Source organism: Octodon degus, unplaced genomic scaffold, assembly GCF_000260255.1.
Source record: "Octodon degus isolate 3935 unplaced genomic scaffold, OctDeg1.0 scaffold00018, whole genome shotgun sequence".
NCBI classification, from domain to species: Eukaryota; Metazoa; Chordata; class Mammalia; order Rodentia; family Octodontidae; genus Octodon; species Octodon degus.
Genome location: NW_004524594.1, coordinates 23,153,558 through 23,164,678, shown reverse-complemented (window position 1 = coordinate 23,164,678; position 11,121 = coordinate 23,153,558). Strand labels below are relative to the sequence as shown.

At 44.3% G+C, this 11,121-nt stretch overlaps 1 pseudogene; it reads left to right on the top strand.

Annotated features, from left to right (window-relative positions):
• Positions 1-8,814: 8,814 nt before the first annotated feature.
• Positions 8,815-8,931, top strand: LOC111815596 (annotated as a pseudogene).
• Positions 8,932-11,121: the final 2,190 nt, after the last annotated feature.

Genomic DNA, 11,121 nt, shown 5'->3' with positions numbered 1-11,121 from the left:
GCTGGCTGGCAGCCTGTGGTGCTGGGGGATTGAACCGTGGTCCCTGTGCTTTGCTAAGCTTGTTGTAAGTAGGTGCTTTAGACCACTGAGCCATCTCACCAGCCCATCCCTGTTTTTCGAGTACAACACTCAGAGCCCCAGGAGAAGCTTCCCACATCTAGCAGCAGGGCTCAGTATCTTGTTGCCTCCTCAAACTCAGGCTGTGTGTATGCAGCAGGTGCCAATCTTAGTGTTGGCAACAGGGTGCCCCAACTCATACTTCCACTTCTTGTGATAGGGCTTTCTTTTGCCCCAGTCTTGCGGCACTTGTGCCACTTGTCCCAAGAGATGCCCATTGCTTGGCGCTAACTGGAAAGAGTTAAACTTCTGTTTTTAGAAACAAAAATTTCTCTTTAAAACAGATAACTGAAAAAAAAATAACTGAATATAATTTAATGAAAATAATACATTAAAATGCCTTGACTAGGGGGCCTGCCCCGTAGCTCAGTTCTTTAAGTGGCTGCTTCAACAAAGCAGTCAGGCTCAGGTTGCTGTGGTTCGATCCCCACAACTCAAGCCAGCCAAACCTGCCCTGGAGGCATTCGGAGCAAAAAAATAAATAAATAAAATGCCTTGACTACATTAGGAAATCTAATATAAAAACATGTTGATCATACATATGAGCTATGATGTTGTTGGGTTTTTTTTGTTGTTTGTTTTTTTACAAAAAAATATTTAATTCAAAAGAAATTTCACAGACTAAAAGTCAAAGAATGGGTAACAATACCCCATGTTACAGGAACCCAGAAAAATTCAGGGGTAACTATTCTGGTTGCTGACAATATCAAACCCCTGGCCTCTGTGCCTGCTTGCAGATGTTAAATAAAATTTTTAAAATGCATATGAACTTCATATCACTGAGCAATGCTTTAATTATGATATTAGCAAAGTTTCACAATTATTAAATTCTGATTATATGAAGTTTGTTATTGAAAAATGTGTGTTAATTTCTTTTTTTTAAATATTTATTTATTTTTTTTTATTTATTACATTTATTTATTGTGTGTGTGTGTGGCCAGCTCAGCCCACCAGGGGGCGGGTCTGGCTGGCATGTGGTGCTGGGGATCGAACCGCGGTCCCTGTGCTTTGCCAAGCTTGTTTCAAGTAGGTGCTTTAGACCACTGAGCCATCTCTCCAGCCCATAAGTTTGTTTTGTTTTGTTTTGTTTTGTTTTTTGCTCTAAATGCCCTAAGGAGTGGTTTGGCTGGCTGGTGTGTTGTGGGGATCGAACTACAGCAACCTGAGGCTGACAGCTTTGTGGAAGCAGCCACTTAAACAACTGAGCTAAGGCCAGGCCCCCTGTGTGTTAATTTCTAATATGGAAGAATAAGATTGCATGTTAGTAGCTATATAAATGGGAAGTACTTAGGTCTCGATTTTTTGTTTGTTTTTTGTTTTTTGGATCATCTTTATATATATACATATTTTTTTTTGAGAAACAAATAGCAATGAGACAGTTTCACAACTGATTACTAGTACATTTTCAATAATAATATATTGTATATTGTTGTCTTATTGGTTATTCATTGTACAAGATGCAGACCTGATATCCTGTCTCAAACATTATTAGGACAGGGCCGGGGAGATGGCTCAGTGGAATAAGCGCTTCCCTGGCAAGCGCAAGAGCCTGAGTTCAATCCCTGGTTCTGAAAAAAAAAAAAAAAAAAAAACCAGAAACATTAATAAAAAAATTAAAAAAATAATTTAAAAAAGCTGATCAAACATTATTAGGACAAACCTCTCTATTCATTGAATTAAGAGAATGGAGCTATATATCTATTCTATTTTGAGTATACAGATACAAAATGGTAACCCTCCTTTTTGGTTAGTTTTGTCAGAGAAGGGCATTCCATTGTCATTTAAATACTGTAGGTGCATGAATTCAGCCAAATATCCCAATATAGTCCAATAGACCATAATAGTAGTGGGTTTTCCAATGATGTTGTTTGAATTTTTCAGAATTTTATTATTGAAGCTCAGCGGACTAAAGCATCTGCAAGCAGGTGCAGGACCCGGGGTTTGATCCCCAGTACAGCATGTCATGTCAGCCCTACCCTGGGCACACTGAGCATTAAAAATGAGGTTGCTGGGGCCATGGTGATGGGAATCTAATCCTCCAGAGGGAGTTCTCACTGTCATCAAGTTGCCACTAGCCACATGTGGCTTTTGCCATTGATATTAAATAAACATTTAAAATATAGTTCCTGGCACCAAAATAAATAATAAAATAAAATAAAATGTAGGGGACAACCCACTAGGATTCTATCCTATCCCTCTCTTGGACAGGACCTTTCTTTCCCCCAATAAATATATTCTGCTCATAACCTCCCTTTGTTCCTAAATAAATACAGTGGAGTTTCTCAGTTGCCCTCGCCACATTCCAAGAGCCCCATAGCCACACTGGCCCAGCAGCTCCTGAGTGAGGCAGCACCAACTTAGAACATCCCACCACTGCTTGCTGGAGATCCCTCCTCTGCTCGCAGTGTCTGGAGAACACAGCTAGAATTCGACAGATGAAGAGCCATTGGGCAGAAAGTCTACTTGGTTCCAAACAGAATCCCCTCTCCTAAAAATCCCTCATTGTACTCACCAAGTAAGACAATGTATGAAGAATATGGGATTCCCTGGTTGATTTCTTATTTATTTATTTATTTATTTATTTATTTATGTGTGTGTTTGTGTGTGTGTGTGTAGCCAGCTCAGCCCACCAGGGGGCGGTGCTGGCTGGCAGCCTGTGGTGCTGGGGGATTGAACTGTGATCCCCGTGCTTTGCCAAGCTTGTTCTAAGTAGGTGCCTTAGACCACTAAGCCATCTCACCAGCCCCTCCCTGGTTGATTTCTGTTCGGTTGTTTGGCTGGTATTTTTTTTGTTCTTCTAGTTTTTTAGACAGAGTCTTGTTAGTAGCTCAGGCTGGCCTTGAATTCCCAGTGAACCTCCTGCATCAGCCTTGAAAGTGCTGGGAATACAGGCACGCATACCACATCCAGCTATTCCAGGGATCTCTTACTCCTTCTGGATCAAAGTTTCAAGAGAAGTCCTCTGCATGAGAATACGGTTATGCAAAATAGCTGAGAAACAGGCATAAAGAATGTTTCCACTGTTACCTCCTCACCACAGCCTGACCCTTGCCACCTCTCCCATCAGCACTCAGTCAGGGATGCCCCAAGCTCCGTGGTCATTCCTGTTGGCCTTGACCCAGCCCTGGAAAGGGAACTGGGTCAGGGCTCTTCCTAGCACAGGTGGGGCACCAGGTCCTTGCAAACAAGTCTCTGTCTCAAAAAACAAAAGGAAAAAAAAAAAAAAAAAAGTAACAACCAGAGGTGGGCTGGGGCACACCTGTAATCCCAGCATTCAGGAGGCTGAGGCAGGAGGATTGTTGTGAGTTCAAGACAAGCCTGGACTACAAAGTGAGCTCAAGGCCAGCCTAAGCTGCATAGCGAGATCCTGTCTCAAAAAGAAAAAAGGGCTGGGGAGATAGCTTGGTAGTCTAAGCGCCTGCCTGGCAAGCACAAGGATTCTAGTTAGATCCCCAGTACTGCATGCCATGCTGGCCCCAGAACCCTGGGCATAACATGTGGGCACAATAGTGGGCATGGTGGCACATGCCTATAATCCCAGTGCTGGGAAGGCTGAGACAAGAGGATCACTACAAGTCCAAGTTGCGTAGTGAGACCCTGTATCAAAAGAAAAAGGAAAAAAAAAAAAAGAAAAAGAAAAAAGAGAGAAAGAACCAGAGGTGGAGGCGAAGTCAATAAAGTGGGAACAGCCCAAACTGACTGCTGGTCCTGTAGCCAAGAGCCCTGTGTCACTCCCAAATCCCAAAGATATTAGTCGAAATTGGATTTGTAATCAATAACATTATTAAATCTATTTTCCCACTGGGGAAACTGAAACTAAATGGCTCACTGAAGGTCATGTAACCAGGGGCCAGAGAGATAACTCAGAGGCATAAGCACCTACCTATCTGGCAATCACAAGGACCCAAGTTCAATCCCCAGCCCCACATGCACCTATTGTACTTGGGAGGCTGAGCCAGGAGGATCTCAGTTTGAGAGCAGCCCAGGGGCTACAAAAGTGAGCACAAGGTCAGCCTGAACTGCATAGTGAGACCCTGAAAAAAAAAAAAAAAAAAAAAAAAAAATCATGTATCTAGACAGAAACTGAATTCACTTCTCTTAAATTTATTTATTTATTTTTGGTGGAACCAGGGATTGAACTCAGGCCCTTGCACTTGCCAGGGAAGCATTTATTCTACTGAACCATCTCTCCAGCCCCTAAACTCACTTCTAACTCACTCCAGACACCATACAACCAATCTCTCTGTTTTACAGTATTTTGTTTGTATGTTTTTGAGACAGTCTCACTTTGTAGGCCAGGCTGACCTAAAGCTCATAACAATCCTCCTGCCTCAGCCTCCCGAGTGCTGGGATTGCAGGCATGCGCCCCCCCTGCCCAGCCCCAGAGGAGGTTCTTACCCCACAGAACTCCTTCCTGCCCTTCTCCACCACCACTGCCTCAGACATAGTAATAGCTCAGTAAACGGCTATTCAGTGGCTTAAGGTTCACTGGAATGTTTGTTTGTTGTCACTGTTTCTATTTTGCGTGGATGAGGATCAAACCCAGCACCTCCTGCATGCTAGGCAAGTGTTCTGCCTTTGAGTGACATCAGCAGCCTCCACAGCCCCAGCCAATGTAGCTTTTTCTCAGCTTCCATCCTCAGCCTAGATAAGTTTGCATCAAATACCTTGCCTCGGACTTCCCACGAAGCCTTAATTTTAGATAACAATGGTGTAGGAAATTTGGGAGGGGATGAAGTTTGAGTAACAACAATGTGGGAGAAACTCAAACCACTCTGAGGTTGTGCGACGTTGCCGCCCCCTGGTGGTTCTGGGTCTGAAGTGCAGTGCAAGCTGCCTCCCAGAACATCATGCATGACCTAGCGGTAGTCAGAAATAAGTGGAAAAAAATACATATACATGCGCTACTGAAACAATGCTGAAACGCGATTACAATGGTACAGTTTATGATTCTTTTATCTCAATAAAAATAGATAAATAAAAGTATAAAATACCTGATTTAGGATGTCCTAAATATAAAAGTAATATGTTTTGGGAGAATCCAGGAAGGCCAGAACTCTCCACCAGGGAGATAGCTCAGCGGCATAAGCACTTGCCCGGCAGGAAGCTCAGAACCCTCTAGAAGCTAACAAGGATTTTTCTGGATCTCCCATATTTATTGGCTCTTTCACAAATCATCAGCTTTGTTACCTGATTTAGGATGTCCTGTTGCTTGAGAATATGTCATAGCGCCCTCAATTTTTGCTCCTCACTTATGAAGTCCAAATGTTAGCTGGTGGAGATAGTGGCCCATGCCCGTAATCTCAGCACTCTGAGAAGCACAACGATTGCAAGTTCATGCCCAGTCTGGGCAATTTAGCAAGACCCTGTCTCAATAAAAAGAGCTCAGGATGTAGCTCAGTGCAAAGGCCCTGGGCTCAGTACTCAGCACTGCCCCAACCTAGAGTGTTTCTTTCCTATTTCTACAGCTTCCTCCAAGCCCTTTAAACATTCTTTTTGTGCTAGTTATAGTGCCACATGCCTGTAATCCCAGCACTTGGGAGGTTGAGGCAAGAAGATTGCCTGGCCAGCCTGGGATACATAGTGTGAATTTGTCTCAAAAACCAAATTTTTTCTCTTGGTACATTTTTTATGTACATTTGTTTTAGTGTTTTGGGGGGAGATTGAACCTAGAATCTCCACATTGAGCTACATCCTCAGCACTTTTTTATTTTGTGACACAAGGTCTTTTGTGTGTGTGTGTGTGTGTGTGTGTGTGTGTGTGTGTGGCCAGCTCAGCCCACCTGGGGGCGGGGCTGGCTGCCATGTGGTGCTGGGGGATCGAACAGCAGTCCCTGTACTTTGCCAAGCTTGTTCCAAGTAAGTGCTTTAGACCACTGAGCCATCTCTCCAGCCCCTGTGACACAAGGTCTTAATAAATTGCTAAATTGTCCATGCTGGGCTTGAACTTGCAATCCTCCTGCCTCAAATACCCAGAGTGCTGGAATTACAGTCACACACCCCTTGCCTGGATTATACTGTTAATTACACGTCAACTATAATATAAAGCATTCCATGTTCTATGTTCTCTAGACACTGTTTTATACTCTTTGAACCTTCCAAACAGATACTCAGACAATGTCCCATTCAATTTCCACTCTGTGTCTGCTCCCACTGGGAGTCTGCCTGCCTCGCGCACCCCCAGCAGTGTCTGTTGGCCCTGGCATTGTCTCCCATCACTTCACCTTAACATCTATGAGGTTCCCATTGTAATCAAAGCCCAGGAAATGAGCGAAAGAAGATGGCAGCCAGCCTCCTGGAGATTCGTTCACTGCAAGGTCTCACAGGCGTTTCATCAAGCCCACTCGGCCGCAGTGCCCAAGAACTGCTCCTCGGCTCACTCTGTTAATTCCCAGCTGTGTGACGGCCAGCAAGGACTGAACCTCCCTGAGCAACAGGAATCTTTACCTGTTAAATGGGCTTTTTTCTGGGCCAGCCAGATAGCTCAGCAGACTAAAGTGCCTGCTTAGGCAGAACGCAGGGACTGGGGTTTGACTCCCAGCCTGCCGTGCTGGCCCTGCCCCTGGGGCGTGCTGAGACAGTGATTGAGACTGGGCGCGGTGGCGTGCACCTGTAATCCCAGCTCTTGGGAGGCTGAAAACAGGATCAGTACGAGTCAGATCTAAGTAGTGAGACCCTATAGACCTTGTACTAAATACAAAAAAAGGGGAGCAGGCTTTTTTTTTTTTTTTGGTATAGGATTAGCAATGATTTTCTCACAGGACTATAATGAAAATCAAATGTCATTATAAAATGGTAAAGCACATTAGAGAAAAATTTACATCTTAAACTGTTTATAAAATACAGCCGCATAATCTTTTTGAAAATAACAACTATATGTAGAGGGTTCATGTTGGGGACCGGGCTGTGTAAGGGGTAAATTGCTGACCACAGTACTCTGAAGACAAGGTAACACCATGGCTGAGGCAGCCAAGGACAGATCAAACCATTCTCTCAATCAGCAAGATTTACGGCTTTGAATGTCTTTGTTCTAACTTCTCAAGGCCCTGCTCATCTTCTAGGGCTTTACCTCAGGCGTGCCCTCCACTTCCTGCACCCTCCTGAATTGTGAAAGAGCCAATAAATATGGGAGATCCAGAAAAATCCTTGTTAGCTTCTAGAGAGTTCTGAGCTTCCTGCCAGGCAAGTGCTTATGCCACTGAGCTATCTCCCTGGTCGAGAGTTCTGGCCTTCCTGGATTTTCCCAAAACATATTACTTATTACTTTCATTTAAGCCTTCTTAGCAACTCATTTTAGCAGATTGGAAGTTCAGGCCAAGTCCCTGGTAAGCTCACCTTTGTTTGTTCGTTTGTTTGTTTGTTTTTGAGACAGGGTCTCACTATGTAGCCAACACCAGCTTTGAACTCATGGCCATCATCTTGCCACATGCACCCTCCCAAGTGCCGGGACTGCAGGTGTGCGCCACCACCACCCTCTTCTTTTCAAAGTGTACAATTCATTCACATTTCGATTCAGTGCTGTGCAACAGTCACTATGATCAGATTCCCAAACCTTTTCATCATCCCCAAGAGAAACCCTATACCATGAGCAGCCACTCCTCATTCCTTCCCTGTCCCACCCTGGTAACCAGAACCACTCTCCACTGTTACAGGTTTGCCTGCCCTGGACTTTTCATGTTTTGTATCTATTTATTTATTTATGTTTGTTTGTTTTGTTTTGTTTTTGAGACAGGGTCTTGCTATGCAGTTCAGGCTGGCCTCCAGCTCACTTTGTCACCCAGGCTGGTCTTATAGTCACATAATCCTCCTGCCTAAGACACCCAAGTGCTGGGATTAAAGGCACACGCCACCATGCCCAGCCTTGTGCCCTGAAATCTTCCTAGGACTATTTATTTATTTATTAAGTTTATTGGGCTGGTGAGATGGCTCAGTGGTCTAAAGCACCTACTTAGAACAAGCTTAGCAGAGCACAGGGACCGCGGTTCAATCCCCCAGCACCACATGCCAGCCAGCCCCGCCCCCTGGTGGGCTGAGCTGGCCACACACACACACACACACACACACACACATAAATAAAATTAAAAAAAAATATTAAGTTTATTGATGAGAGCAGAGACCCCTCCTGGGGAGAAGCCGCACAGCTGTGGGCTAACTGCGCAGCCGAGCTGTCCGGGTAAACTGGCTGACTGGGCTCCCTGTGGAGACGGAGGGGTTTGACCCCCGCTGTGCGCGGGTTCAGGTCAGTGGACAGAGGCCGGTTTGGAAAGGCCGTCGGAACCCCGCAGGCTTGGGTGCGCGGTTCGTTTCCTTTTAATTGTTGCTTTTGCTTTTGTATCTTTGTTTCCTGCTAATTTCCAGTGAAAAAATTGCCCTGTAGGATAGAAACAATAGAAAACCAGGCTCTTGGGTGGACACCAGTTGCCCGAGGGCCAAGGGTGACAAACTCTTCTTTGTCCTATTACTCCATGTCCCGTCTGTTCCATTGGAGGCCCTTGGTCTCCCTCTGCTTTGGTACAACGTAGATGTGCAGACAGATTGCATTCATCAGAAGGAATTTGTACCTGTACCGGCTGTAACTTGATCCTTTTTCCCCCCTCCCCTGCCCTCCTCTTTATTTACATAGCTGTTTCCATTTTATTCTTTTCTCATTTTTTCCCTTCCTCCCTTTCCCCTTCCCCCACCCTAGTTTCCCTTTCCAGCTTTCACAGTGGCAGTATCATAGCCAATGAGATTTTTCTGAGGTATGATTATTGCTAAATGAAAATTTTTCCTAGTTCCTCTTTCCTTTTGAACAATTTTTCCTATTTCACAATATCTATTTTGGTTATTTACACTTTCAGTTTCTCATACCAGAGAAACAAAATGGTATTTACACATTTGTCTCTTTTATTTTACTTAAGAGTATGAGCTCAAGGTGCATTCCATTTACCTAGAAATGTCTCAGTTGACCTTCTTTATGGCCAAGTAGTACTCCATTATTTTATTTATGTATTTTTTTGCGGAACCAGGGATTGAACTCAGGCCCTTGTGTTTGCCAGGGAAGCGCTTATTCCACTGAGCCATCTCCCCGGCCACAAAACATTTTAATAAGGTGACATCCCAGTTGTTGACTCTTTGCGATAGTTCCTGTGCAATCAGGGTTTTGTTCATGAAGTCTTTGTCTATACCAGTGCTGAGCCATCTGGCCAGCCCTGCAGCATCATTTTGAGTCAGGGATTCTGCTGCCCTCTGCCTTGCCTTTGCTGCCCAGAATTGGGTTTGCTATTCTAGATCTCTTCTCGCTCCAACCTGGGCTTTTCATATACATGGAATTGTACATATTAGCTGACTTTCGAGAGTTCTACCTAACCCAGGAATGGTGATTCACATTTGTAATTCCAGCACTCTGGTGGTTGAGGCAGGAAGATTTGCTGCAAGCTTGAAGCTTGAGACCAGTCTGGGCTACATAGCGAGTTCAAGGCCTGCGTGAACCATACAGCAAAACCCTGTCTCAAAAAAAAAAAAAAAAAAAAAAAAAAAAGAGAGAGAGAGAGAGAGAGAGAGAGAGAGAGAGTTCTACCTATTCTCTCTTCCAGAAGATTTAAAGTGTTTCTATTTTAGATCTTTGATCCATTTTGATTTGATTTGATTGTTTTATTCTTTGGCACATGGAAAGGTGGTTTTTTCAGTACCATTTATGAAAGAGGTTATCTTTCCTTCTCTTTTTGGTGGAACCGGGGATGGAACTCAGGCCTTTGCACTTGCCAGGGAAGCGCTTATTCCACTGAGCCAACTCCCCAGCCCAGAGGCAATCTTTCTTCCAGTGAATGTATTTGACTCTTTTGTCAAAGATACTGTGGGTGAGTGTGTTTGGAATTGTTTCTGTATCTACTAATCTGTTCCACTGATCCTTGGGTCTGGTTTTTTTAGTCTGCACCATACTGTTTTTAGTTTTTAGTACCTTTGTAGTATAATTTTTTAAAAAATGTATTTAATATAGGGTCCACAGGGTCTCACTACATAGATCAGACTCCTGATTCTGTTTTCAGCCTCCCAAGCACTGGGATTACAGGCGTGTGCCACCATGCCTAGTCTCAATCGGGGTCTCAGTGCACCCTGGGGGCGGGGCCAGCACTGCACGCCAGGGATTGAACCCCAGCCCCTGCATCTGCCTAAGCAGGCGCTTTAATCTGCTGAGCCATCTGGCCAGCCCTGCAGCATCATTTTGAGTCAGGGATTCTGCTGCCCTCTGCCTTGCCTTTGCTGCCCAAAATTGGGTTTGCTATTCTAGATCTCTTCTTGCTCCAACCTGGGCTTTTCATACATATGGGACTGTACATACTAGCTGACTTTTATGTCTGGCTTCTCTCACTTCACATAGCCCTTTCATGTAACTTTTCAGTGACCTAGCAAGATAAATCTGACCTGTCAGTGGGTGGCTATCTGTGGCTTTTCCACTCTGGCTACTGTGAAGAGTGCTGCTGTGAGCCTTCCTGTAGAAAGACTTAGGCCTTCTGTTCCCCTATGTATCTACCTCTTGGTGGAATTGCTGGTTGTGTGGACACTGTCAGAGGAACAACTGGATGATTATTCCCTGGGCATGGACTGTTTTGCTTTCCCACTGGCACACTGCTGTCCCACATCCTCAACAGTACCTGTTATTATTCATCTTTTTATTATAGCCATGCCAGTTCATGAGGAGCCACATGATTTCCTCTTTCCTAATCATTAATGACATCTTATTCATCATTTGTGTATCTTCTTTGGAGAAATGTGTTTTAGTGTTTTCTTTTTTTTTCTGAAATAGGGTCTCTCTATATAGTGCAGGCTGACCTTGAATTCACTTATATAGCCCAGGCTGGTCTCAAACTCACAGAAATCCTTTTGCCTCAGCCTCCCAGGTGCTGGGATTACAGTTCTGCACCACCACACCTGGCTCATTTGCCCATTTTTTAAAATGGGGTTGTTTGTCCTTTTGTTGAATCATAAGCGTTCTTTATATATTCTGGCTACTTGTTCCTTATC